A 24,011-nucleotide genomic window follows, 5' to 3' on the forward strand; every position below is an offset into this window, starting at 1 on the left:
CATGAGGATCTATGATGTGGTTGGTCGTCCACTTCTTCACTTGGAAGGAGAGAGCACAGAAATAATGATAACGAAAGCAACAATAAAGGATTTGGTGGACGCGATAAGTATTATGTGCATTGAAAACGTTTGACCGCAGCGGTTTTGCATAAGTATGCGTTTGGTTTAGCATTTTTATTGGTCTCTTTTACGGACTCGCTGTTGCCCTACCTCTTTAACATCATGAGGCCAACTCCGCCCTACAGATTATAATAAATCAATCAAATGCTTAAAAAAGATGCTCGATCGTCTGCAAAACGGTGTTCAATTCTAATCTTTGGGTAATTCCACCGTATCGTCGAATTCGCTATCTTGTCATCTTTTATTGGTCAAAAACGCCACTTTAATCGGTTCAAAATTAAATCATTTCAGAATTCAACAATATGTCCAAGTTTGACGATGTCTTCGCAATAGCAGTTGTGATTGGAAATTGCCGTAGACACTGCGGTTCTTCGGCAGACGTTCCTATGCTTAGCTAAAAGAATGTTTGTCTATTTCAAACAGGCATATACATTTCTTCGCTCAACACAATGCGTTAACATCCAATGCTTGAAATTGAACACATCAGCAATGCGGTTCTGTTCAGCTACACGAGCTGCGATTATACCGGGTTGTTTCTTTAGTTTGTTTGTTTTTTCTCGGCGTTTGCAGCTGCTCGCCGCAAACGGCGTGGGTTTCAAGCGGTGCAGGAAACGGAGAAACGTAGCGAGCGCGCAGAGATAAAGGAAGTATTAACCCGGAGCACGAACACAACCGTCGGTAGCGTGGCCGAGCGGTCCCAAGGCGTTGGTTTAAGGCACCAGTCTCTTCGGGGGCGTGGGTTCGAATCCCACCGCTGCCAGTTTTTTTAATTGCACTTATTTAAGAACTTGTTTCGTCGTAATGGCAAATGAGGTTATTACCCGGAGTACGGACGAGCCGTCGGTAGCGTGGCCCGAGCGGTCTAGGCGCTGGTTTAAGGCACCAGTCCTCTCGGGGGCGTGGGTTCGAATCCCACCGCTGCCACAGTTTTTTTTTAATTGCACTTATTTAAGGACTTGTTTCGTCGTAATGGCAAATGAAGTTATTAACCCGGAGCACGGACGAAGCCGTCGGTAGCGTGGCCGAGCGGTCTAAGGCGCTGGTTTAAGGCACCAGTCTCTTCGGGGGCGTGGGTTCGAATCCCACCGCTGCCACAGTTCTTTTAATTGCACTTATTTAAGGACTTGTTTCGTCGTAATGGCAAATGAAGTTATTAACCCGGAGCACGGACGAAGCCCGTCGGTAGCGTGGCCGAAGCGGTCTAGGCGCTGGTTTAAGGCACCAGTCTCTTCGGGGGCGTGGGTTCGAATCCCACCGCTGCCACAGTTTTTTTCATTTGCACTTATTTAAGGACTTGTTTCGTCGTTAATGGCAAATGAAGTTATTAACCCGGAGCACGGACGAAGCCGTCGGGTAGCCGTGGCCGAGCGGTGTAAGGCGCTGGTTTAAGGCACCAGTCTCTTCGGGGGGCGTGGGTTCGAATCCCACTGCTGCCACAGTTTTTTTAATTGCACTTATTTAAGGACTTGCTTCGTCGTAATGGCAAATGAAGTTATTAACCGGAGCACGGGCGAAGCCGTCGGTAGCGTGGCCGAGCGGTCTAAGGCGCTGGTTTAAGGCACCAGTCTCTTCGGGGGCGTGGGTTCGAATCCCCACCGCTGCCAACAGTTTTTTTTTTATTGCACTTATTTAAGGACTGTGTCGTCGTAATGGCAAATGGAAGTTATTAACCCGGAGCACGGACGAAGCCGTCGGTAGCGTGGCCGAGCGGTCTAAGGCGCTGGTTTAAGGCACCAGTCTCTTCGGGGGCGTGGGTTCGAATCCCACCGCTGCCACAGTTTTTTTTTAATTGCACTTATTTAAGGACTTGTTTTCGTCGTAATGGCAAATGAAGTTATTAACCCGGAGCACGGACGAAGCCGTCGGTAGCGTGGCCGAGCGGTCTAAGGCGCTGGTTTAAGGCACCAGTCTCTTCGGGGCGTGGGTTCGAATCCCACCGCTGCCACAGTTTTTTTTAATTGCACTTATTTAAGGACTTGTTTCGTCGTAATGGCAAATGAAGTTACTAACCCGGAGCACGGACGAAGCCGTCGGTAGCGTGGCCGAGCGGTCGCTACTTTCGGCCACCGTAGGGTGCGGACGTGTCTGACATGAGCTCCGTAGGAGCGGCTTCAGCGGCCCAGCAGGGCCGCGGTTCAAGGTTTTTTGCCAACGAGGATCCGGATTACCAGGTACTTCTGCCTCAACTACCGACAGGGCGACTCGTTATTAATACGTTATTTTTACACGCCAATGTACGTGCAAGGCCATACAGGGTGGAACATTTCCGTGATATGCTGTCAAGCATGAAATTGCTGACGGACGTGGTTGCCCTGGGGGCGTATCGAATGAGTCACGTTTGGGCCGTAACGTTCAAAAGTTGTGACGCAATGAAAGAATTGTTACGGGCGGAAAGAAGTGAATGTGAAGGACAGCCGGTGGCATCGTCATTGACCCCGGCAATCAAGCACGGCACCTGAAGCTACATTGGATGCTGCATACCGTGCCGGAAAGAAGACATTCGTGAAGCCCTGGCACCCTACGGGCCGAGTCACCGACGTGGCGAGGGAAAAAGTGGCGTGTGCTCGGCCCTTCAGGATAAAGGCTCTTCGACTCGACTGGTCACCCTGGTGCGAGGAAGGGCCTGGGGGCGGATGACGTACCCCATCTGCTACGCATAGCAGGTGAGGAAGCCCTAGTAGTTATCCCTGGTAAGAGCACCACTCTGCCTTCGGTGCCGCAACACAGGACACATCCGGCGTGACTGCCGCGTCCCGCGCTGCACACGTTGTCGCCGTCACGGCCATGAAGAGTCGCAGTGCGTGAGGACGTCGCAAACGTGGCAGTGCCAACGGCCGCAGACGAAAACGCTGAACTTCTTATGGATGATGTGGAAGCTGAGGAAGCCTCAGCCGGAAGCGTCAAGGAGGCGAAAGCCTCTGCGACGGAATCGGCGAAAACCGCAGGGACAAACGGCCGGAGCAGCGCGTGGGCCAGGAGGACCTTCAAGGCATGTGAACAAGGACTCGACCATCGACGCCCCAAAAAAAGGACACAGCGACGAAGACAGCGCCGGACATCTCGGAATCTGCTGGCAGCGAACCTATGGACGTAACCAAGGCTGGAGCTCGATAGGGAAGAGGACGCGAGAGGAGTCAACGAACGACGGCACGAAGACCGACGCAATGAACAGCGAGGAACCACCCGCAAAAGGCGGCGGGAATGCGTCGGTTCTCAATACGGCCCTCGCCGAATATCCCGCCGGACAAGAGAACGGCGGAAACGACACCTAAGTAGACTGAGAGACTTGTTCCTGCGAAAGCACTCGGGCGCGCCCTCGAGTGCTAACCATTACCGAAGGAATGGCGTGGACAGCGGCTCCTCGAGAAAGGTACGCTGTGGACTGCATTTGTTTAGAAAACCAGCTGCTCTGGCCGTAATGAACACTTGTTGACATAACTATGAGTAGAGTTAACGGTGCTACGTTGTGATTATGTGCTGTTATGTGTTGTGTTTAATTCTTTCAAGTATTAGCAATGAATTTGGAGAGGGGAATTAGAGTTGCTACTATTAATGTGCGCGGCCTCGCAGCAAGGCGGAGGCAGTACCAGCTGAGCCGTCTATGCGTTGAAAAGGACCTTGATATTATCGCATACAAGAGACGAAAGTTGAAAGTGAGGAGCAAACAAACAAAATGGTAATGCCCTTTAAAACATATACAACGTATGCATCTGTCACGCTGTCGGCACGTCTGGTGGCTGCGCTGTCTTGGTCGAAGAGGCATTGGTATAAGTGAAGAGGCCGTCACTGTGAACGAAAACGGAAGACTGATAGTCCTCGACTTTCATTTTAGCGGATCACAATGGAGGCTTATCTGTTTGTATGCGCCAAATGACATAAACGAAAGGGAAGTTTTCTTCACGGATGTCGAACGGGTACCTTCAATGCGACAGACAGATCATTTTTCTGGGTGATTTTAACTGTGTGTGTTATGCAGAAGATCGCGCTAAAAGTACTACCGCTCGTGACAGGAGTGCAGTGTTCTTAAACACTTTAATAAGCGATTACAACCTAGAAGATGTAGGTCGCCTTATGGCCAGTACATTGCAGCCGCCATTACGCACTATCAGCGAGATAGCCAGGCAAGACTGACAGAGCCTATATCTCGTTAGATCTAGTGCCTTTTTTGCGATAGCTATGTTGTACAGCCGGTGTCTTTTAGCGACCATAGCATAGTATGGTTTACACTGGGTACCAAGCCCAAAAAACTGCGGTTTGATTGGGCGATGTGGAAGTTTAACGAAAAACACCTGGACGATGAGAAGTTTGTGAATGATGTTACCAGCCAGATTAGAAACTTGTTAAGAAATAAGTTTTTACATTACGTGGAAGCATGGGAAGACTTTAAGGTCCACGTGAAGATGGCTGCGATTGAGATAGGCACCACTAGACGCTATAATGAAAAATGAGAGAAAACGAGCTCCAGAAGGAACTCGATTTCCTTATTTCAATGGATAGTGCGCAGCCGGGAAAGTATCGCGAAGAAATTAGAAAAATTAAAAGCGAGATGGAAGCCATTGACAGAGAAAAATATAGAGCAGCAGTTATTAGGGCACGTGCGGAAAGACTATGGGCTGATGGAACGCCGAACAAACGCGCTCTTGCTGATGAAAAGCGGTATGTGAGAAAAAATGAGATAGGACAGATTACTTATCGTGATGGTGTTACTTCTGACAAGAATATGATAGAACAGGCCTTCATAGAACATTACCGCCAATTGTTCGGGGTCCCAATCCATGCGGGAGATGAATATGAAGCACGGTTTTTAAATTTCATGCCACGTGTCGGTGACGAGGTCAAAGCCAGTCTGGAGGAACCGATAAGCGTTCGGGAAATAGAACGCGCAATCGAAGAACTTCCTGCAGGCAAGTCGCCAGGTCCCGATGGATTAGGAGCTGCTTTCTACAAGGCATTTGCACCTTGGCTTGCTAAAGTATTGCAGCATGTATACGCGGAGGCATACGAAAAGCAACGGGTGCCACCGTCTTTCAGGAGTGCGCACATGGTTTTAATACCTAAAACAGATGACCACAAGACGCTCTTATCAATGGGTGGTTACAGGCCAATCAGCCTTACAAATACCGATTACAAGATATTCATGAAGGTGTTGGCAAAGAGACTTCAAGCAGTCGTAACTGAACTAGTCGGCCCGCACCAAACTTGCGGCATTAAAGGTCGCACGATTGCTACAAACACACACGTAGCACGAAGTGTTCTGGAGTGTTGCGATGCTTTCGCTGGACGCGTTGCTTTGATGCAGCTTGACCTGGCGAAAGCCTTCGACCGCGTATCCCACGATGTTCTTTTTCTTATTTTAGAGTACGTGAATGTTGGAAAAATAATTTAGATGGCGTGAGAATGGCCTATGACCAATGTACTACACAGATTATAATTAACAAGTCTCTCAGCGCAAAGCTTTCAGTGATGTCTTCCCTCAGACAAGGGTGTCCTCTAAGCCCATTGCTTTTCGCGCTATATCTCGAGCCCTTTTGTTTAGCAGTGATGCGCAATGAAAACATCCGACGTTTCAAATTACAACGTGCTGAAGTTAAAATACTGGCATACGCTGACGACATCGCGGTTTTCTGCGAGGATCGCGACAGCGTTCTTGAAGCTGTAAGACTCGTAAAGACATACTGTGAGCAATCTGGAGCTCAGATAAATTGGGAGAAGAGCCTCGGGATTTGGCACGGTCACTGGGACAATACACCGGCTCATTTTGCAAACGTCCGGTGGTCAACAACGGCGGCTAAGTACTTGGGTGTGCCCCTCGAGCACTATAAGGACAGTAAGCAGTATTGGTGTGACGAGGCAGAGAGAATGAGGGAAAAAACAAAGGCTTGGCAGGGGCGCCATTTATCAATGTTTGGACGCGCCACCGTGTGTAATATTTTCTTAATGGCGAAAGTGTGGTACGTCTTGCAAATCCTATCTATGTGTCGTTCAAATGTGCAAAAAATGCACCGTGTTTTTGCCGTATTCATATGGGCTTCAAGTTGGGAGAGGGCAAGCAGAACCAATTTGTTTCGTTCCGTCCGCAGTGGTGGGCTAGGTCTGTCACATTTCTTTATCAGACAAATGTGTCTCGTTTTCTTTTTTTGCGTGAGCAGACAAACGATTTTCTGCGCACAGTGATTCAAGTTAGATTGGGGAAAGCACTGCCGCAATTTCTTGTAACTTCCGCAGATATGACGGGAGGAAGCGTCACTGGCTATTTGCGTGAAGTGGTTGATTCTTTCCGTTTTTGTACACTCGCTTTTCAATGGAGTATTTGTGTTCTGTGACAAGAAAAACACTGTACAGAGATTTAGTTGATTCAATGTTGCCGATACCTTTGTACAGATCTGTAACACTGGGGAGGCCACGGAGACGATGTATTGAAACGGGTTAAAAAGATGCCAATTAGACCTTCTCAAAAAACGTTTTTCTTCAAGCTACATACAAACACGCTACCCGTAAAAACATGGCTGGATGAAAAAGGCATAGATGTTCCATGGACTGTAAACTGCTTGCTTTGCAACAAACCAGAAACCATCGAACATGCTTTCATCGACTGCTGGGATGCAATCTTCCACTGGGACGTCTTACAGCGGACCCTTAAAAAAGAACTACCGATACGCCTTTGGGAATTCGTTTTTTATCAACAGATAATGCGGGGGGAGTTCCGTACGATATGTTTATGCTCCTTGGCCTCCACAGTCTGTGGAAAACGAGAATGGCAGTTAGACATGTTGATGTGGATGCCCGTTCGACGAGAGTCAACTTCATCGAAAGTATTGCGTATATTCGGGAAATATATCGTGCGCAGAGTGAACCACCCGTGTGGGTGGAGATTCTTGATGATTTAGTGAAACTTAAGAGATTTTAATAATGTAATGTTAGCCAAAGTGTGGTTGACATGTTTTAGCATGTACATATGTATTCCTTTGTTATGCATGCAGGCAATAAAGAAAAAAAATAGCGTGGCCGAGCGGTCTAAGGCGCTGGTTTAAGGCACCAGTCTCTTCGGGGGCGTGGGTTCGAATCCCACCGCTGCCACAGTTTTTTTTAATTGCACTTATTTAAGGACTTGCTTCGTCGTAATGGCAAATGAAGTTATTAACCCGGAGCACGGACGAAGCCGTCGGTAGCGTGGCCGAGCGGTCTAAGGCGCTGGTTTAAGGCACCAGTCTCTTCGGGGGCGTGGGTTCGAATCCCACCGCTGCCACAGTTTTTTTTAATTGCACTTATTTAAGGACTTGTTTCGTCGTAATGGCAAATGAAGTTATTAAGCCGGAGCACGAACAGGGCTGTCGGTAGCGTGGCCGAGCGGTCTAAGGCGTTGGTTTAAGGCACCAGTCTCTTCGGGGGCGTGGGTTCGAATCCCACCGCTGCCACGGTTTTTTTTAATTGCACTTATTTAAGGACTTGTTTCGTCGTAATGGCAAATGAAGTTATTAAGCCGGAGCACGAACAGAGCTGTCGGTAGCGTGGCCGAGCGGTCTAAGGCGCTGGTTTAAGGCACCAGTCTCTTCGGGGGCGTGGGTTCGAATCCCACCGCTGCCACAGTTTTTTTTTAATTGCACTTATTTAAGGACTTGTTTCGTCGTAATGGCAAATGAAGTTATTAACCCGGAGCACGGACGAAGCCGTCGGTAGCGTGGCCGAGCGGTCTAAGGCGCTGGTTTAAGGCACCAGTCTCTTCGGGGGCGTGGGTTCGAATCCCACCGCTGCCACAGTTTTTTTAAATTGCACTTATGAAGGACTTGTTTCGTCGTAATGGCCGGAGCACGAACAGAGCCGTCGGTCATTCTACTTCCGGCCGCGCCAGCGAACGGACGGAGAATGAACGGCTCCGATGGAGCGGCGATAGCGGCCCGTGCCGGACGCGGTAACAGGATCACCGTCGACAATGATAAGGACTACGAAATCGTGCTGCCTACTTTGCCTACCGGTCGTATCGTTCAGAACACGTTGTTCTTGCACGGAGACGTGCGTGAGAGGCCTTACCGGGTCGAAGATTTCAGAGACGCCCTTGCGACTGCTGGTGTTCTACCTGACGTGCTGGCGGTGGGTGCTTACCAGATTAATCATGTCTGGGCGGCCCTGGAGAAGCCACTAAGAAGCTCGCCGCCATGAAGGAGCTGAAGGTGAAAGGGCGTCGGTGTGTCATTTTTGACCCCGAAGACCAGCAGGTGAAACTTCGCCTGCATTGGCTGCTCTATGGAGTGCAAGATAAAGACATCCGGACAGCGTTCGCCGTGTTCGGGAACGTCACCGAGGTGACGCGAGAGCGTTGGCGCGTCCAGGGCATGCGAGAAAAGGGCTCAACCACGAGGAGCGTGCTCCTGAAGTTGAAGCCGGGAGACAAGGTGGACGACCTGCCTCATCAGGTCAGAGTCGCCGGCGAGTTGGCCCTCGTGGTGGTTCCCGGGCGAGCAATGCAGTGCCTGCGCTGCCATGGAACGGGGCACGTACGCCGTGACTGCAGGGTGCCTCGGTGTTCGAAGTGCCGGCGCTATGGACACGCGGACGCGGACTGCGTCCGTACGTACGCGTCGGCGACTGGGCTGCCAAAGGCGGATCACAACGAGGATCTGATGGACGTCGCCGAGGCAGAAGAGGCGGCGAGGGGCACGGAAGACGCGAGAAGGCAGACGGGGCCACTGGACACGTCGGTGCTTACCGACGGCGACGCCCCGAAACGGGTTGTCCCGGTGGGCCTCGAAACCGTAAACGACTCGTCAGGGTCACCGGGGAACGATCCGCCACCACAGGTCCAGCCTGCAGCGTCTTCAGGAGGGGGCACCGGGAAAGGTGTCGTCCCAGCGCTGCAAAGGGCGGCGGTCGACTCGGCTGCGTCAACCGAGACGACTGGGACAACGACGGACAGTGAACCAGCTGCCAAGGTCGGCGACGTTAAGACCTCCAAGGAACCACTGCCGGAGATGAGTGGCACACCCACGCCTACCAATGCTGCCGCGGCGTCGAAGCGCCCCCACCCCCACTCCAGCAACGACGGCAGCCAACCGACTGCCCCTGGCGTCGAGGAGCCCCCTGCCAAGGCAGCCCAAGTACGGCGGTCGTCCCTGCGGCCGCACCGGAACGTGACTTTTGACAAGCGCGGCGGAAACGCCGACCCCGTTGGACAAGCTCCAGCGGTTGCGCCGGATGGCACTGCCGGCGATGGCACCGTCTAGCCCCGTGTTAGACGTGAGAGGTAAGCACAGTGCTGCTGGTCTCCTTTCCGTTCGTTAAAAGTGGCCACCCTTAACGTTAGAGGACTGGCAGGCAAAAGGAAACAAAGCCAGCTATATCGACTTTTAACGGAACGCGACATTGACGTCCTAGCGGTGCAGGAAACTAAAGTCGATGGCGAAGAGGAGACGGGCAGCATGGTGCAGCGTTTGACGTCTCGCTTTTTAGGGGCGAAGCTCCTTAAGGCGGCACCCGTTCGTCCCTCGTCGTGCTCGTAGTAGTGAGTAACAAGTCTTACCCTTTGACCTCCAAGGTGGTGCCGGTGGGAGATTTCTCCTGTGCGTTGTTGAACAATAAAAAATTCGCAGCGTGCGCGTTAACTAAAAGCCGAATTCTTCTGTCTCTGTAGAAGTGTAAGTGTTAGCTAAAAGCCGACTTCTTCTGTCTCTCATTCCCATTAGCAGCCATTGTTTACCTCCAAGGTAGTGCCTGGTGAGATTTCTCCTGTGCGTGATTAAACAATAAAAATTTTGTTCAAAACGCCGTTGATTGATGAAATAAAACCAACGAAAGACGCCAGATGTTTGTAAAAACAAAACGAAAGAACGCCAGATGTTTCTAAAGCAAAACGAAAAAGACGCCAGCTGCTTAACGAAAGACGCAAGGTGTTTTCTAAAGCAATGGTTTTCTAAACAATGAAAATTCACAGCGTACATGTAAAATTAAAGTGAGCTGCAAGTCGTCATAACTCATCGAACCTTTAGTATAAACGCGCCCGATCTCACGTCGGTGATGATGTACTGGGCAGAATTCACGGAAGATTCACGGTTTACCGATGAACCTCCGCAGCTTCGCCCACTCATCATCATTCACTCCGTGGATATGCTGTGATTTTTCTTTTGTTTCTAAACTGGGCACACGCGACCACAATTATTACCCTCGCACTGCAGACGTTGCAATAATAAGTCACTCGAAACGTACTCCACTAGGGCACAAGTAGCAAGGGCAATATTGAGCAAGACCAGCAATTTTAGAGGGTAAATTAATTTTCGTAAGCAACGGATTCTAAAAGCAAGGTAGCGTTCCAAAAAATATTTATGTTTGCATTGCTCAATAGTTGAAATGGCATTGCGCTATAAGCTTTGAGTCCAGCGTGAAACATTCTCTTCGTTTTCTTCTGAGCAAGGGTAGGCCGCGGGTGCAGTGCACGGCCACGGTAGAGTGTACTCTAGCCACGGCACAATCTACGGGTTGAACGGACCTTGCCACTTTTGCGGCAAGGTGCGCGGAAGTATCATGTACGGCAGCGCAATGCCGCCGCGCAAAATGTATAGAGGTTGAATACAGCATGCATCGCCGCTGGTCGCTCAGCATTTTTTGTTGTAGTTAGCCATGCAGTGGGCACATCGGCCGGCTGCATCCTATTTGTTAAGAAGTTGACGGGGCTGCAGGTGAACGCCCATTTTACGTGTGAGGCTGGCCGATCTGCTGTAATCGATTTTTCTCTGAACAACTCCGGAGTGGCGTGTAGTGTGCGTGTAGCGCCCAACAAGGTCGAAGAAAGGGCCGTGTATTTTCATAGCCTTGAACAACGGCTCAGTGCAGGAAAGCAGTTAATAGTGTTGGGCGATTTTAACTGTGTCCTTAGTGCGCACGAGAAAACGAGCACTCGGGGTTTCAGAGACAAGAGCACCGACATTTTGACGCGTATTGTCGAAAGGTGGGACCTTGAGGACGTGGCTGAATGTATTCAAGGTTCGAGTGCAGTAAAGTTCACGCGTTTCGAAGGCCCTAGCCATGCAAGACTCGACCGCGTCTACGTTAGCTGTAGACATCCTTCCGCAATGTACCAGCTACGATGTAGCCCCGGTGTCGTTTTCGGACCACTGCCTAGTACAGTGCTCTATCGGAATCACCAAGCGAACCACCTCTTTCTCGTGGGAAACATGGAAATTAAATAGTAAACTATTGCAGGACGAGGAGTTTATTAACAGTAAATGATCGCATCTCCAAATTAGACCCTAGTGAAAACCTTTGTATTTGGCAGCAGTGGGAATTATGTAAGGAATCTTTAAAACTTAAAGCAATTGAAAGGGCTACGTGTATTCGGCACGAAGAGAAAAGGAAAGAGAAGGAATTAAAACTGCTGCTTAATAAGCTACTCGAGCAGGAATGCCGAGCCCCCGGAAAATGGTTAGAAGATATCAGAAAAGTAGAACAAAAGATTGAGCAACTGGATGAAGAGCGTTATCGCGGTGCGTTGGTGAGGGCAAGGGCAGAGGACACAGCCGCGGGTGAAATGCCATCGAAGCGCGCGCTGTGTTTGGAAAAAGCACGTGCCGAAAGAAACCACATCCACGAGATGGAATGGGGCGGGTCGGTAACAACCGATACAGAGGACATTAAAATGGCTTTCACTGAGCATTATCGGGCATTATTCGCCGCGCAGGACATTGACTTCGAAAAATTTAAGAACGAGTATCTGCCTGTGTTGCCCCGCGTTCACGATGAAAGAAAGGAAAGTTTGCAAAGGCCAATAACTCCGGCCGAAGTTGAAATAGCAATTGACAAGTTAAATCCTGGCAAATCACCCGGCCCCGACGGATTCACCGCCGCCTTTTATAAACAGTTTAAGCATGAAGTAAGCCCTATCCTCACAGTCATATTTAATGAAGCTTACAAATTAAACACATTGCCACCGTCATACCGGTCTTCCCACACAGTACTTATCCCTAAAACCGAGGACCCAGATAAGCTAAAATTTGTTTCAGGGTATAGACCAATAGCCCTTACTAACGTAGAAAATAAAATCTATATGAAGGTTTTGGCTCGAAGACTACAGACTGTAATTAAGGACATCGTTGGGCCTCATCAAACGTGCGGTATCAAAAGGCGATCGATTGTTATCAATATTCACATAGCGCGCAGCATACTTGAATGTTGTGATTATTCAGATGAGCGAGTTGCCGTCTTACAGATTGATTTTGAAAAAGCTTTTGATTGTGTTGACAATAGAATTTTGTTTGCTCTGTTAAATTATGTTAACCTTGGTTCTGTTATCTGCGAGGGAGTGGCCCTGGCGTACCGAAACTGCACTAAGAGATTGATTGTGAATAAGAGTCTGGGGGCCCCCATTAGTGTGCAACGTTCGGTTCGTCAGGGTTGCCCCCTCAGCCCCCTGTTATTTTGCATGTATATAGAAACTCTCTGCATGAAAATTGTCAGTGAACATGACATCAACGGTTTTCAGTTACAAGCAGCAGAAGTTAAGCTGCTTGCGTACGCGGACGATGTGGCTATTTTTTCAAGGGACAAACGTAGTATAACACAGGCTGTCGAAACCGTGCGTGCATTCAGCCAAGCTACAGGGAGCGGAGTTAACTGGTCCAAGTGCCTAGGGCTCTGGCACGATTCGTGGCCAACCAAACCTGACCACTTCGCTAACGTGCCTTGGATGACGACCCCGGGCAAGTACTTGGGCGTTCCGCTCGATGGTTATCGCGGCAGCAATGAATATTGGAAAGGTCAGGCGAAAGATACACGGGAGAAAGCCGATAAGTGGAAAGGAGCCGCCTTATCGATCTTTGCAAGAGCCACCGTTTGTAACTTGTTTTTTATCAGCAAGCTGTGGTACGTAATGCAGGTGCTGCATTGCTCCCGGACTAATGTGCATAAGTTTCACCGAATATTTGCCATATTTGTCTGGTCTTCTGAGTGGGAGCGATGCAGCCGTACCAACTTGTTTTGACGGGTCAAAGATGGGGGGCTGGGACTTGGTCACCTCTTTCTGCGGCAGCTTGTTAGCCGTTTTTTTTGTTTTTTAGAGACGTCACTGATCCCTTCCTGCGCACACTGTGTCAAATGCGACTTGGTAGATGTCTCCCTGAGTATGTTACTACCGAAGATTGTGTGGGAGGGATTGGCGGTTTCTATAAAGAAATAGTGTCTAGTGTCAGGTTTCTTTAAGATTTTCAAGAGAGTTCCTTTGGAATGTAAAAGGAAAAGAACTTTATTTTGCCTTGTGCGACATTGTCTTCCCAGTGCCGTTGTACAGGTCCTTGTACAGTGGAGGCCCAGGTAGCAATGTTTTAAAGAGAGTAAAAGAAATGCAGGTGCAGCCGGGAACAAAGACCTTTTTCTTTAAACTTCATACCGGAACGTTGCCTGTTAAAGCCTTTTTGGAGACAAGGGGTTGCTTTTTGCCATGGGGTAGTCATTGTTTGATTTGCAAATTGCCAGAAACGATAGACCATGTTTTTTTTTTATATTGTTGGGAGGGGGTTTATTTTTGGGACGTATTACAGAGAACAGTCAAAAAAGAATTCCCACTGCACCCGTATGGCATTCGGTTTTTGTGCGTAAAGAATGAAGACGGCGTTCCGTTTGACGCAGTTATGCTCCTGGGCCTCCACTCTTTGTGGAATTCGCGAATGGCTGGATACCAATTTGACAAATATGCGCGGCCTGCACAAGCGTACTTCAGAGAGAGCTTTTTTTTTTTCAAAACTTAATTAGAGCGCAACCACACGACACATTCACACACCCACACACCCACACACCCAGACATCAACCACGCACAGCGCTGTCTGGGTGTGTGGGTGTGTGGGTGTGTGAATGTGTCGTGTGGTTGCGCTCTAATTAAGTTTTGAAAATGATCTACCAACTAGCCCAACAACAAGTTCTTTTAGAGAGAGCATTCATTGATTATTAGAATTATATAAAGTGGAACCGGAACCACCCGAGTGGTTCTCAAGACTACAGCCAGTGGTGACATTGCCCGAATTTTAACTAGACGATACCAGCTCCATGCTGGTTGACTACATAGTCACCATATGTACATTTTACATCGGGTGGTTTTAATTCTAGTGTTGTTTGTTTCATGTGTTTTGTACCAAAGCCAGGTAATAAAAAAATTCGGCAGATCTCACGCACTGTGGGAATCGATGTAATGCGAAGCAGCCAGCAAAGAGCTGCATACATCGCCTTGTTTGTCTTTGAGCCAAATGAAATCATTCATGCCATGGCATCTAGTCCACCATATATCGCATGTTTGCCATGCACGCATGCATGCACAATATAGTGTACACCATGCCAATGAAACGCATATTCAGGTATATAAATACATGACCTGTCGTTTATGTTCATCACGCACTCGTGTCATGCCACACCAATTTTGGTATATATCACGTTAACAAAACGGCCGGAAGCGCACCATGACAGTGGCATGTAAATCATACCGTACATGACATGCATAACATGATTCGCATGTTAAGACCTCTCATTTATGTTCGTCATACAGTCACATCGCGCAATACCAATTTTGGTGTATATCAAAGGAGCAAAATGGCCGCGAGTGCACCATGAGTAGAGCATGTAAATCATGCCATACATGACATGAATATTATGGTTTTTCATGTTACCACCTGTCACTAATGTTCATCATAGAGTCACATCGCGCAATACCAGTTTTGGTGTATATCAAGCTATCGAAACGGCCGCGAATGCACCATGAGCGTGGCATGTAAGTCATGACATACATGGCATGCATGTCATAGTTTTCATGTTACCACCTGTTATTCATGTTCTTCATACAGTCACATCGCGGAATACCAATTTTGGTGCATATCAATCTAGCGAAACGGCCACGAGTGCGCCATGAGCATGGCATGTAAATCATGACGCACATTTCATGCATGTCATGATTATCATGTTACCACCTTTCATTTACGTTCGTCATACAGTGGCGTCGCGCAATACCAATTTTGGTGTATACCAAGCTAGCGAAGCGGCCGGGAATGCACAATGAGCGCGGCATGTAAATCATGACATACATAACCTGCATGTCATGATTCCATGTTACCACCTCTCATTTACGTTCGTCATGCAGTCGCGTCGCGCAATACCAATTTGGTGCGTCAAGCAAGCGAAACGGAACGAGTGCGTCATGAGCATGACATGTAAATCATGTCGTGCATGTCATGCATGTCATGATTTTCATGTTACCACGTCTCAATTACCGTCGTCGTACAGTCGCTTCGCGCAATAGCAATTTTGGTGTACATCGAGCTAGCCAAGCGGCCGCGAATGCATCATGAGCGTAGCAATTAAATCATGACATACATGACATGCATGTCATGGTTTTCATCTTACCAACTGTCATTCATGTTCTTCATACAGTCACATCGCGCAATACCAATTTTAGTGTATATCAATCACCTGAAACTGCCGCTAGCGCATCATGAGCGTGACATGTAAATCAGGTGGTACATGACTTGCATGTCATGATTTTTATGTTACCACGTCTCACTTACGTTCGTCATACAGTCGTGTCGCGTAACACCAATTTTGGTGTATATCACGCAAGCGAAACAGACGCGAATGCACCATGAGCGTGGTATGTAAATCATGACATACATGACATGCATGTCATGGTTTTCATCTTACCAACTGTCATTCATATTCTTCATACAGTCACATCGCGCAATACCAATTTTGGTGTATATCAATGTACTGAAACTGCCGCTAGCGCATCATGAGCGTGGCATGTAAATCAGGTCGTACATGACTTGCATGTCATGATTTTCACGTTACCACGTCTCACTTACGTTCGTCATACAGTCGTGTCGCGGAACACCAATTTTGGTGTATATCACGCAGGCGAAACGGACGCGAATGCACCATGAGCGTGGCATGTAAATCATGACATACATGTCATGGATGTCATGGTTTTCGTGCTACCACCTGTTATTCATGTTCTTCATAAAGTCACATCGCACAATACCAATTTTGGTGCATATCAATCTAGCGAAACGGCCGCGAGTGCGCCATGAGCGTGGCATGTAAATCATAGAATAACAGAGAGCTGAGCTAGTTGGTAAGTATTCATTCCAAAAAGGACAGGGCGTGCAAACACGGACACAAGAAAGAAGTCAGGACACCACAAACGCCGACTAACAACTGACGAGACGCACAACGGCTGAAAAGAAAGAAGGCACGAAAACTTATCTGCGCATGCCCATGCAACAGGCGAACCTATCAATCCGGCACGCGTGGCGGTCTACGTGGAAGATAACTGTTAAGGCATTTGATTTCATCTTTATGCATCTTTATGCATCTTTTCATCTTTAAGGCATTTGATTTCATCTACGCGTCCGTAGACCGCCACGCGTGCCGGATTGATAGGTTCGCCTGTTGCATGGGCATGCGCAGATAAGTTTTCGTGCCTTCTTTCTTTTCAGCCATTGTGCGCCTCTTCAGTTGTTAGTCGGCGTTTGTGGTGTCCTGACTTCTTTCTTGTGTCCGTGTTTGCACGCCCTGTCTTTTTAGAATGTAAATCATGTCATACATGACATGCATATCATGATTTTCATGTTACCACGTGTCAGTTATGTTCGTCATACAGAAATGTCTCGTCATACCAGTTTTCGTATGTATCCCTTCATTTAAACGTCCGCGAGCGCCCCGAGACCATGTCATGTAAATCATGCTGCACATGACATGCGCGTCATGACTTGCATGTTAGGACCTGCCATTTTGTTCGTCAGGAACTCTTGTCACGCCGTACCAATTTTGGTATATATGAAATTAACGGAACGGCCGCAAGAGCCCAAAGGCCGCGGAATGTGAATCATGCTGTTCATAACATGCGTGTCATGATTTTCATGATATGACCTATCACTTATGTTCGTGATAAGGCCATGCTATGACACACCAATTTTGGTATACATCCGATGAACGGAACGGCCAGGGAGCCCAAAGACCGTGGAATGTAAATCATGCTGTTCATGACATGCGTGTCATGTTTTTCATGATATGACCTGTCATTTATGTTCGTAATAAGGCCATGTTATGACACACCAGTTTTGGTATACATCCGATTAACGAAACGGCCAGGAGAGCACAAAGTCGTAGGCGGATAGATAGATAGATAGATAGATAGATAGATAGATAGATAGATAGATAGATAGATAGATAGATAGATAGATAGATAGATAGATAGATAGATAGATAGATAGATACGCTTAAAGTCGCAGAAGTTCGCTAAGAAATGCTTCGCATTTAAAAAATATTTAAAAAAACTGCCTCCGTGGCGCAATCGGCTAGCGCGTTCGGCTGTTAACCGAAAGGTTGGAGGTTCGAGCCCTCTCGGGGGCGACGCTTCGCTTTCTTTTTATTTCTTCACACTGGCTTCAGACGAGTGTTCTGACTGTTGTGAGATAACACCACACCAGCCTCCGTGGCGCAATCGGCTAGCGCGATCGGCTGTTAACCGAAAGGTTGGAGGTTCGAGCCTTCCCGGGGGCGACGTCTCGCTTTATTTTTATTTCTTCGCACTGGCTTCGGAGGAGTGTTCTGACTGTTGTGAGAGAACACCACACCAGCCTCCGTGGAGCAATCGGCTAGCGCGTTCGGCTGTTAACCGAAAGGTTGGAGGTTCGAGCCCTCCCGGGGGCGACGCTTCGCTTTATTTTTATTTCTTCACACTATCTTCGGAGGAGTGTTCTGGCAGTGGTGAGAGAACAACACAGTATAGTGGTTATGGTGCTCGGCTGCTGACCCGAAAGTCGCGGACTAGATCCCGGCCGCGGCGGTCGCATTTCGATGGAGGCGAAATGATAGTGACCCGTGTAGTGTGCGATGCCAGTGCATGTTAAAGAACAGCAGATGGTCGAAATTTCCGGAGCCCTTCACTACGGCGTGCCTCATAATCATATGTTGGTTTTGACACGTAAAACCCCAGATAATATTACTAGTTATCTCGGAAAAGAAAGGTTAAAAGATTACACGTTAGTGAATATGTTGCTAACGAAAGCTTTACGCCAGCAGATAAACAGAATATAAATGAATCATTGCAGTTTTATGTCCTCAATGTAAACATGATACGTCACAAAAAAATATCGGTACCAGCGTTGTTGCTGCTCTAAACATGTCGAATGATCCGGTATTGCGAAAAAGGTAATAGGCTTACGGACAAGGTAAGATTGCACAGTGGTATTTGCGCCGTCGTGCGGAGACTTCTTATTGACGTTATTGTAAGTAGATGGCAACCCGCTGGCTGGTCGGAAAGTAAAGCCGCGACACCAATGAATTAGAAAAGTGTCAAGCAAAAACCATTGACAGCGCCTCGTATAAAGTGCTGTCATGTTAAGCAGCCAAACAAATCCCAATAATTGTGTTGGAATGAAACTACTATGCTTTGAGCAAGAAAGAGAGAACTTTCGGGATAGAAATAGGTATTTAATTAATATTAAACAAAGTTGGTCACCGTCAAGAAATTTTCGAGTAAAACTTTTTTGTACATAAGCGCTTGCGGCTTCATTATATTGTTATATAATAGCAAATTTTCAAATGTGTTAAAGTATCTTACGATACAATTGGGAAGTATCGTATCTGATACAGTAATTCCGGAGGTACCTTGTATCTGTATCTCAAATACTTTTTGCCCGAGTATCTTGTATCATCTTGTATCGCAACGTGATAGAATTTCGAAGTGTATTTGCCCAGCCCTGGTCAACAGCGATGAAGTGATTTCATTGCGTGATTAAAATAATGAATCTATTGATATCGGCGCTTTGACCTATGCTAAAATTATCCCCGCCATCAGCCGACGCAACGCACAAATAAATAATAGGTGCTTAAAAAGTGCTGGAGGGCCTCTTTAACGGCGAAAAAAAAAAAGACAAGCGCGATTAAAAGGAATAGTGGTTAAAAATCACATTGATATTTCAGCGCCTCAAATGTCGAAAACTGGCAGCGAGGGCCAAACTGATCTAATTGTAAATAATCATAAGAAAAACTGTAATGTATGTGTCAGCGATGATATTGGAAGGTCTGGAGGTGTGTGTTATTTTTCAAACCGTCTATTGAGGAGAGCGTCGTTACTGCTTAGAATGGGCGTTTAGTAATTTTTTTTTAATTCTTCTTATTGTGGGGGAAAATGGCGAATTACTTTTCTGTACGCGCCTAACATAGCTAGAATTTTTTTCATTACATAATGTAGCCACTTTCCTAAGGTGTGATCGACTTGTCGTGTTGCTCGGCGAATTCGCAAGTAAGTGTATGCCCAAAGATAGTGTCAAAAATGCTTCAGTTCGCGACAAAAGTGCCTTGCAGGTACCTGCGATAACTAAGATTATAGCTTAGTATAACTTCGACGATGTTTTCCGTGGCATTCATGTGCACTATACAATCACCAGCAGCAAAGTTGGCTAGACTGCGTAGAGTATATATATCTGGATGTATTTGTGCACAAACTCCTCTAAACAAGTTAGCTTCAGTGATCGCGGTCTTGTAATGGTCGAAATTGTCAGAAAAAGAAAAACTACGAAGTTTAACTGAGATTTTTAGAAGTTAAATAAAAGGCTCATGAAAGGCCAGATGTTTTCAAAGGTGCATTTTGGGCAAATGAGATCGTGCGCGTGTTTTGAGTTCGTGCGTGTGCGCGTGCGCGTCTGTGTATGTATGTGTGTGTGGGCGTGCGTGCGTGTGCGTGCGTGTATGTGTGCGCGCGTGTGCCTGAATGTGCGTGTGTGTGTGTGTGCGCGCGAGTGTGTGAGTGCGTGTGTGTGTGCGTGCATGGCTTGTTCGTGCTGCCAGGAACACACAGGTTGTGTGTGTGTGCGTGTGTGCGTGTGCGTGCGTATGGCGTGCGTGAGTGCGTGTGTGTGTGTGGGGGGGGGGGGGCTTCCAGAATTATCCTGCTAATTTCTCTCCATAAATAAAAGTCACGCGGTCGTTTATGCATTCCCCGGCTTCTGTGTTCTGCAGAACTGATTTGCAATAAAAGCCTAATACCGAATAAGTTGCCTTTTTGAACTTTTTTCCTCGACGACACTAGTGACAACAAACAAAAAGATTCTATAAACCTGGTTGCACGAACCGTTACAATTAGAATGTCGATAGCATTGTCCGGTAACCTGGTATTCCATAAACTCCTTTACGCATACTGGAATACTGCATAGGCTAAAAAGCTTTACCACCTCTAATTTTCGGGGCGTGTTTCCCCGTGCACTTCCTCAGACTTCCTTTAGTGGGTTTGTCTCATCAATACAATGACGATAAGGAGGTTAAATTCTCAAACCCCCTTCTTGCTGCTACGATACGGCTCTCTTGGCATCACGAAGCACGAAGGAATGAATGGAACTCTCAAAACATCAGAGAACAGAAGCTTTTTTTTTCGAATTGGTCTCGACCCATCGCACGCGTTCCTGCCCGATACCCAACAGATAGCTGTAAAGCCTGCCTAATGTACATAATGTAATGTGTGCGCTTTACTTCAGTTCTCTTCAATATGTCCGAGGTATATTAGCGGCTCTTTAGCAGCAATGGAAGGCCACACCAAGAAGCGCGCACAACATTAGAAAGAATAATTACCATTCGAAGGGTCCTGGCAGTGGGCTGTATTCCTTTGACAACGGCTCCGAGAGTGGCGGCGGCTTCGACTCGCTAACCTCTGGCACGTATACCTGCATTTTTACGAGAGAGTCGAATCAAAGCCTGACATTTATATTCAGACAGGGATACGCAATTTCGTCCTCTTTATAATTGCGCAGCAGCCAATTATAACAACTTTGGTAGCATCTGATTGCGTTTTCTTTTTACATCGATTGCTCTACTCGTCCCAGTACAAGCCCAGAAAACGACTTTGTGCATGCGTTTGACCTTGAAGCTCAGCCAATGTCAATTGCCTCCTCTTTCTCCTCGCAAGTGCGTCGTCATAGCAACGGACGTGGCCAGTGTCGGTTTGTTCTCCTCTTCTGCGCACCCCTCTCCTTCGGTCGGCGAGAGCCGCAAGCCGGCGAGCGCCTCGAGACATCAACTCCATTCAAATGGCTCCCGCGCCGGCAATGCGAAGAGAAATGTCGACAGCATGCTACTGCTTGCTGCGCCGGTGCGCCGACGCGCGGGGCACCACCACGCATAGGTCGACAAACTCACTTCTGAGTTGACTCACTCAGACTCAGATCGAGCCGTGAGTCTGAGTCTGAGTGAGTCCGGCTGAGCAATATGTTGGTGAGTCTGTGTCCTAGTGAGTCCGGTTGAGGAAAGTTTTAGTGAGTCTGAGTCCGAGTGAGAACGGTTGAGGAAAATAGTCGTGAGTCTGAGTTCGAGTGAGCCCTAAGCTCAAAATATGTTTCTTGAGTGGGTCTGAGTGAGCTCCACCTTTTATTGCGGACCTATGGTTCTATCTACTCATCTATCAGCATTGCTGAAAGCCTTATATCGGCTTATGTTTATATTCAAATCTATTCACACATACCTCAACGCACTAGTGTTCATGCTCCATCTCATTGTTTATTGGTCAGAGGCGTGAGTTGGAGGGGGGGGGGGTGTCATGAACTCACCCTGCAAACTCTTTCACGGGACGTTCTTGATAGAAATATCTCGTGCGAGTCACAAATTTCATAAAAGCGTCCTTACTGGATTGCAACCAGTGATAACTCGTATTTGAAGGTACAAGAACAAAAGGCGTATCGTAGAGCACCGATTATGTGCGATAATGGCGTTAACGAGCATTTACACCATGACTGGAATAGCTACTTTTACACCAGCGGACTCATGAGTCGACTCACTCAGGCTCACTCAGAATCAGGTCAAGCTGTCAGTATGAGTCTGAGTGAGTCCGGCGGAGTAATATGTTGGTGAGCTTGGGTCCGAGTGAGTCCGGTTGAGAAAAAGTTTAGTGAGTCTGAGTCCGAGTGAGTCTCGTGGAGGAAAGTTTCGGTGAGTCTGATTCCGAGTGAGCTCTCAGAGAAAAATATATTTCTTGAGTGAGTCTGAGTGAGTTCCGACATTTTTGCCGACCTAAGCCGCCACGGCATGCTTTCCGCGTTAGTTGCTTTTTTTTTGCCTAACTTAAAGGGACACTAAAGGCGAATAACAATTTATGTCATAGTGAAAGCTCAATGTATGACGACGTCTAAAACGGCAGTATTATCAACAGCAGTGCCCTACTTACCGAGAAATTAAGCTAAATGTATCACACGATGAGCGCCACGAGTGGGACATTTTGGAAGTGATCCCGATGACGTGAGAGAGTTCGACTACAATTAATCACTTGAAATCAAACTAGCTGCAATAAATGAAGAAACCTCCGTGCATCAAGAGACGTAATAAAATGCTGCTTCGTTTCTGTTTGAATCATGGAAAAAAGAACCTCTTTGGCGTTGCCATGGGGAACGGAGCACGTGGTTCAAAGGTTCCGTTTTCGCCGAACTGCGCTTCGCCCGGCACCCTGCTTCGCTCACGCGGTCGCGTCTCAGTGGTACTTTCGATATCGCGTACTGCCGCGTGTGTTTTGCGCGCTCGTGAAAGTCGCTCTCACAGAAAGTTCGACAAAATGCCGCATGCATGTGATGTTGCCGGATGCCCGAGTGGCGCACGCCGCCAGTGCACGCCGCCGCGCAGTAAAGGCGGGAAGCGTTGGGCACGGCAGCAGTGATGTGAGAAACACCGCTTTCAGGCGGGTGATTTGAAGTGCGCTAACGCGATGCGGACCACTGAAACATAATTTTATTTCAAAATAAGCACCTCCTTGGCGCAAGAGTAGCACTACGAGGTTTCTGGACCGTTATTTCAACAATCAACGTCGACTTAATATTTGCCTTTAGTGTCCCTTTAAGCTTGAGGTAGATCCTGTGTCGTGTCACAAAAACTCGGTGGGTATGCGCCACTGAGAGTGGGTATGTGCCAGACAGCTCCTAGCATAGCATAGCCATGCGTAGTATAGTATAGTATAGTATGACAAGAGGATCGGAAAGGGAAGTGAGGGTGAGGAGGAATAATATAATAGCGAGTAGGAGAGAAAGGGGAGGAAAAATTACACCATCTCCCGCTAAAGGGGACCATGAGGCGATGCGAAGCCGGAGCACTTGCACGATCGCGTTCCTTTGGCGTTCGTTGGGCATGCTACCGACCTCGCGTCGTGGAACGCGAAGAGGGACGCTACGCGCGTCGTATCTTCCATCTCGCCTGGCCGTTAATTCTCAGAGGGCGAGCGGGGAACGCGGTCGAGAGGCGGGCGAGAGGGGGGCAGCGTAGGAGAGGAGGGAGAAGGGGAGGGGACGCGCATGCGCTCGAGCTCATCGGGCGTTGCGCAGGAGAGAATTTCGGCATGTCTAGCCCGCGTTTCAGAGGAACGATGGAAAGGGGGAGGAGAGAGGAGTATGGGAGAGGGGAAGGGGAGAGGGAAAGTGGAGAGGGAACGTGGAGAGGGGACAGTGGAGAGGGGAAGTGGAGAGGGAAAGTGGAGAGGGGAAAGTGTGAGTGGAAAGGAGGTGTGTGGAGAGGGTATGCGCATGCGCAGTAAGGGTGGTCACACCGCACACCACCACCACCACCGTTTTGAGCTCCGCCTTAAGATACTTCGCATCTAAATGAGGAGGTGAGAGGGTAGACCATAGCATAGCCATGTACAATATAGCGTTGCAAAGGGTGGATAAGAAAGTGAGGGTGAGGAGCAGGGAAAGAAGGAGAGAGGGCAACATAGAAAAAGATAACGAAAAAAAGAAGAAAGAAGAAGTGTAGAAAGAGACAAAGAAAGATGAAAGAAAGAAGATGAAGCTAAAGAACTGAATCTGCGTTGGCCAGGTGGTGGCGCTTGCTTGCCAGCTCCGCTGCTTACTCGGATTTCACAGGCGTAGAAGTGGCTTTAATTTTTCTTAACTGTTTGAAGG

At 47.9% G+C, this 24,011-nt stretch overlaps 15 non-coding genes across 15 annotated transcripts; all 15 read left to right on the plus strand.

The window, feature by feature from the left end:
• Nucleotides 1-797: 797 nt before the first annotated feature.
• On the plus strand, nucleotides 798-880 carry Trnal-aag (transfer RNA leucine (anticodon AAG)). The gene has a single exon. It is a non-coding gene; the product is annotated as a tRNA-Leu (tRNA).
• Nucleotides 881-962: 82 nt separating this feature from the next.
• Nucleotides 963-1,044, plus strand: Trnal-aag (transfer RNA leucine (anticodon AAG)). Its single transcript has one exon. It is a non-coding gene; the product is annotated as a tRNA-Leu (tRNA).
• An 88-nt stretch (nucleotides 1,045-1,132) lies between these two features.
• Trnal-aag (transfer RNA leucine (anticodon AAG)) lies at nucleotides 1,133-1,214 on the plus strand. The gene has a single exon. It is a non-coding gene; the product is annotated as a tRNA-Leu (tRNA).
• Nucleotides 1,215-1,301: 87 nt separating this feature from the next.
• Nucleotides 1,302-1,383, plus strand: Trnal-aag (transfer RNA leucine (anticodon AAG)). Its single transcript has one exon. It is a non-coding gene; the product is annotated as a tRNA-Leu (tRNA).
• Nucleotides 1,384-1,472: 89 nt separating this feature from the next.
• On the plus strand, nucleotides 1,473-1,556 carry Trnal-aag (transfer RNA leucine (anticodon AAG)). The gene has a single exon. It is a non-coding gene; the product is annotated as a tRNA-Leu (tRNA).
• Nucleotides 1,557-1,641: 85 nt separating this feature from the next.
• On the plus strand, nucleotides 1,642-1,724 carry Trnal-aag (transfer RNA leucine (anticodon AAG)). Its single transcript has one exon. It is a non-coding gene; the product is annotated as a tRNA-Leu (tRNA).
• Nucleotides 1,725-1,813: 89 nt separating this feature from the next.
• Trnal-aag (transfer RNA leucine (anticodon AAG)) lies at nucleotides 1,814-1,895 on the plus strand. The gene has a single exon. It is a non-coding gene; the product is annotated as a tRNA-Leu (tRNA).
• An 89-nt stretch (nucleotides 1,896-1,984) lies between these two features.
• Nucleotides 1,985-2,065, plus strand: Trnal-aag (transfer RNA leucine (anticodon AAG)). The gene has a single exon. It is a non-coding gene; the product is annotated as a tRNA-Leu (tRNA).
• A 5,050-nt stretch (nucleotides 2,066-7,115) lies between these two features.
• Trnal-aag (transfer RNA leucine (anticodon AAG)) lies at nucleotides 7,116-7,197 on the plus strand. Its single transcript has one exon. It is a non-coding gene; the product is annotated as a tRNA-Leu (tRNA).
• An 87-nt stretch (nucleotides 7,198-7,284) lies between these two features.
• Trnal-aag (transfer RNA leucine (anticodon AAG)) lies at nucleotides 7,285-7,366 on the plus strand. The gene has a single exon. It is a non-coding gene; the product is annotated as a tRNA-Leu (tRNA).
• An 87-nt stretch (nucleotides 7,367-7,453) lies between these two features.
• Nucleotides 7,454-7,535, plus strand: Trnal-aag (transfer RNA leucine (anticodon AAG)). The gene has a single exon. It is a non-coding gene; the product is annotated as a tRNA-Leu (tRNA).
• An 87-nt stretch (nucleotides 7,536-7,622) lies between these two features.
• Nucleotides 7,623-7,704, plus strand: Trnal-aag (transfer RNA leucine (anticodon AAG)). Its single transcript has one exon. It is a non-coding gene; the product is annotated as a tRNA-Leu (tRNA).
• Nucleotides 7,705-7,792: 88 nt separating this feature from the next.
• On the plus strand, nucleotides 7,793-7,874 carry Trnal-aag (transfer RNA leucine (anticodon AAG)). Its single transcript has one exon. It is a non-coding gene; the product is annotated as a tRNA-Leu (tRNA).
• Nucleotides 7,875-17,416: 9,542 nt separating this feature from the next.
• Nucleotides 17,417-17,490, plus strand: Trnan-guu (transfer RNA asparagine (anticodon GUU)). Its single transcript has one exon. It is a non-coding gene; the product is annotated as a tRNA-Asn (tRNA).
• A 226-nt stretch (nucleotides 17,491-17,716) lies between these two features.
• Trnan-guu (transfer RNA asparagine (anticodon GUU)) lies at nucleotides 17,717-17,790 on the plus strand. The gene has a single exon. It is a non-coding gene; the product is annotated as a tRNA-Asn (tRNA).
• Nucleotides 17,791-24,011: the final 6,221 nt, after the last annotated feature.

This window comes from Rhipicephalus sanguineus, unplaced genomic scaffold, assembly GCF_013339695.2.
Source record: "Rhipicephalus sanguineus isolate Rsan-2018 unplaced genomic scaffold, BIME_Rsan_1.4 Seq6595, whole genome shotgun sequence".
NCBI lineage: Eukaryota > Metazoa > Arthropoda > Arachnida > Ixodida > Ixodidae > Rhipicephalus > Rhipicephalus sanguineus.